This window comes from Carassius auratus, chromosome 32, assembly GCF_003368295.1.
Source record: "Carassius auratus strain Wakin chromosome 32, ASM336829v1, whole genome shotgun sequence".
Lineage (NCBI taxonomy): Eukaryota > Metazoa > Chordata > Actinopteri > Cypriniformes > Cyprinidae > Carassius > Carassius auratus.
The window spans coordinates 21,751,790-21,756,054 of record NC_039274.1 but is presented as its reverse complement, the minus strand read 5'-3'; positions in this window follow the sequence as shown (position 1 = coordinate 21,756,054).

Genomic DNA, 4,265 nt, shown 5'->3' with positions numbered 1-4,265 from the left:
AAAGCAGCTCCAGAGGATTACTCAACAACTCACGACAGCAGGTTGTTTTTCGATGAGTTATATATATATATATATATATAGATATTTATATATAGATTATATGTGCCATTAAAATTGTATATATAGTAGCCTATAGTTTGCATGCGCGCGTGTGTATAAAGTCGATTATAAATGCATATTAGTACCGGTAATACTATGGAATACTATTATTTTGATAACCCTGAAAAAATGCATGATGTTAAATTACATTTTATTACATGAACTTAAAAATGTATTAAAATATAAAAAAAGTTTACATTGCAATAATATTTCATAATATCACTTTTTAGTAGGGGTGCTCCGATCACGATCGGCGATCGTTAATGCGCATCTCATCAGTAAAGCCGGTTCTCTAATCAGGGGTTAATTGCATCAGGTGCGTGGTTTCACATAGAGCAGCTGTTACTACACAGAGCTGTTGTTAATAGAGAAGATGCACCAAAAAACGCTGAAAATGAAGTGGATTTGCGCATCTTCTCTATTAACAACGGCTCTGTGTAGTAACAGCTGCTCTATGTGAAACCACGCACCTGATGCAATTAACCCCTGATTAGAGAAACCAGCTTTACTGACGAGATGCGCATTAACGATCGGCCGATCGTGATCGGAGCACCCCTACTTTTTAGTGCATTTATGATCTTTTTTTTTTCTTTTTTATATGCAGACCTGGTAAGCATAAAATACTTATTTCAAGAACATTCAGAAACTCTATTAGAGGTAAATTTCTCTTTTAAGGAAAAAAAATGAATTATGGACAGAAATATGTATTAAATGTTTTACCAATTTGTAGCAGTAAAATAGCTAGTTATTACTTTAGTGTTTTTAAATTACAACATATAAAACGTGCAAAACAACTTTTACTGTCAAAATTCCATCGCATAAACTTGAACCATCCCTCACTAATAAATTATACAGTTACATGTGTGCATAATGAGAACATACATGTGCTCCTGCATTTATTAGAGCTTTAGAAATCAGAAGATAATAGATAGTATATATAAGAAGCCTGATTTCACATCTTCAGAAAATAACATTTGATATTTAAATTATTTTTTTATTGGTCTTGAGAAACATGTGAAAGTGGGGCAACAGAACACATTGTTTCACTCTGCCATTACATGTTGTGTATTTTTCATATGAACAACTCATTCAGAATCGATCCGCTGAAGCAACAATAGTGCATTAATGACAGTACAACGGCTCATCAATAACAACTGTATGCTTGTCTGTACCTGTATGCTCTAGTTTTGTAAGAAAAATGTCAATAAAGGATATGACAAGCTTAATTGTGGCAATTAATTGGCACTCTGAAGTTCTTTTGAAGTTCAACTACAAATATGACTATAAGTAAAGAAACCTGGCATGTGTGAAAAAGCGGAGTCAGGTGGATCTGCTTGATGTGTGCCCATCACCAAATATTTCACATCCTCGAATCAGGCAATATAGGGTTTAGATATCTGGCACAAGGGTGTGCAACTTTGGATCATATAAAGCAGAATAGGATTAGTAACTGGCTGACCACTTCTGAAACCAAAGCATCATGCACAAGTCTTTTTTCTGTGAAATCTTTGCTGGCTTTTATAAAGCAAATGTAAGAATAACCTTTATATTGTTAGTAATATTTCAAGATGGACATTTGCTGGACTAAAGCAATTAGATTATCCATACAATCATTTTGTTTTAGGAAAATGTAGTTCATGACAGGTCATGGTGACTTCAAATCCTCTGAGAACGTCCCATGTGGATTTCATTCTGTAGTAGACCAACAGTTTTTGGTAATCCATATCTGCACCCAAACACTAAAGAGAAAAACTGCACGATACACACACATCCTCAGTCAGATGTGCTGCAGGGCTACATCTCATCATGTAATCAGTGACGGTCTGAATGTAATTGCCAGTGTTTCTTCCTGCACAGATCACCAGCTGTGACCTCGACTGAGTGAAGCTTAAGTCCAGATGCTGACCGGAGGTGTATAGGGGTCACACTTACCTCAGCCTCACGGTCAATTATTTATTTGGCGGGCTGCATTGCCCTACAATGTTTATTTGCTTCCCTTGGTGATTCAACAGTAAAGTTTGGAGACCTTCTCAGTGAGACAGGAAGAAAATCTCTATATGAGTGAGAATATGTTTAGAGGGTGATGAACACGAGCTCGGCCTCTGTGAGGGCAGTGGAAAGACCAGAATAATAAAGACTACAACAGATGCTTTCATTTCATTGAAAAGTGGCTTAAAAGAAATTAATCTGACACCAATGCCTGACCTCTTGACTGCATTAACTATTATGTCCAGCTAGTATTGGTCCAGTCAGCCCCTGCTGGTAGAGGATGTAACTACACCAAATAATTTCCATGGAAAATTAAATCTTTTCTGCATTCCAAATCAGCCATGAATTCTTTAGAAAAATAACTTGAAATTAAGAAATGAGTAGCAAATGTTATTTATTTATTCTATTTAAGCTGATGTTTTTTTCACTGCCTGATTCTTTAAAGGGCTCTTAAAAAAGGGGGCGAGGGAAAAAATATTGGTAACTAAACCGTATCAGTTACCATTGGCTTGCACTGAAATACAACAGAAGTCAAAGGTTACCGAAACTGTTTGGTTATCAACATTCTTCAAAATATCTTCTTATGCGTTTAGCAGAAGAAAAAAATGCATAAAGGTTTGGAATGACATGGGGGTAAGTAAACAATGCCAGAATTCATATTTCTGGGTGGACTAACACTATAGAATATGTAATTGCCTTTTTTTTTTTTTTACATACTTGCTGCCTTTTGACATAGTCACACAGAATTTTTTTTTCTTTCTTAAAGCTGCAGTCGGTAACTTTTGACGCTCTAGCGGTTAATAAACAGAACTGCTTGCGTCTTGCGGAAGAACATCGTAGCCGGAACTACTTCTCTCTGTTTATGTCTATGAAGAATCACAAAGGTACTGGGTTACTCTGGCGCAGTATCCCCGAAGCAATCTAAAATAGTCAGAATATAAACACTTATTATAGATGTACCCTATAGTGATTCAGGACAAGCTAAAAACACGGTTTGGAAAATGGATTCATGGTGTACTCGCTTATTATATAATTTTTTTCTACATTTTGAACACAAACAAAGTTACGGACCGCAGCTCTGATTGGTTATTTTTTACCCAGAGCGATGGAGTTTCTGCAAATGGCATTAGGACCACTGGGAGGAGCCAGAGGAGCTTGATTTTTTTCACAGATTATCTGTCTGATATTCTACTGTCTGGACATAATGACAGGTTTAATAAATATGTAAAAAATTAACTATTAAAAATTGTTTGCGTTAAATTCAATCTGAAATTAAACTTATTCAAAAACTTAAACTCTGAATATTAGAAATGTCGCCTTGGCAACTAAGTGCAAGTACTAAATTACTAAAAGTGGCATGGAAATAAAATTTATCAAAATCTTGAAAGAATGCAAGGGCATGTCCGCTTGCCGGAGCTGAAACCACGCCCACTCACGGGAAAGCCTCCTCCCCTCTCAACTGTCAAACGCCGCTAAAATCCAGCGGATTTATACAAACAAAAAGTAATTTTAATGTGTTGTTTGTTGATTTTAAATATAACAGTTGGTGAAACGACTTATGCGTCAGTATACTTATTGAACATTTCCGGCACATTTTAACAATAACATGATAAGTTACTACTAATAACGGTGTTAGTTTTGGACAGAGAAATCCGTTTCAACTCTAGTCCTCTAGTCTTAGTCCCACCCACATACAACGGTTCCAACGATCATGGTTTAGCTACTTGCTTGAGCGAAGTAGCATACAAATGATCTAAAAGTAAAACGCATTAAATAATACGTTGCTTATGTTTATTGCATTTAAACGTAAATATGTATATGAATTATTGAATTATTGTAAGGTGTAAAAAAATAAAATCAATGTTAAACAATTTAAATAGCTCAAAAATAGCCACTTCGAATTTGGTGTTTTCAGTGAAACCGTACATTAAACACCTGTGCCAGGATCCACACTGTAACATGGGCATTAGAAACAATTAGTCTGTTTTAAATAAGCGGTTCTCCTTGGGCTTAGGCGCATGTTTAGGATTCCTGCACACTCCAGACTCGATGCCTACAGCAGTTTGTTTGAGTCCAATTTAGTGCCAAGGAACTGGTCCATGTTAATTACGGGATGGTCAGCTGCACCAAGACAATTTATTGTTGTAAGAACTTGTAAAAGATCTTTCTTCATTCCT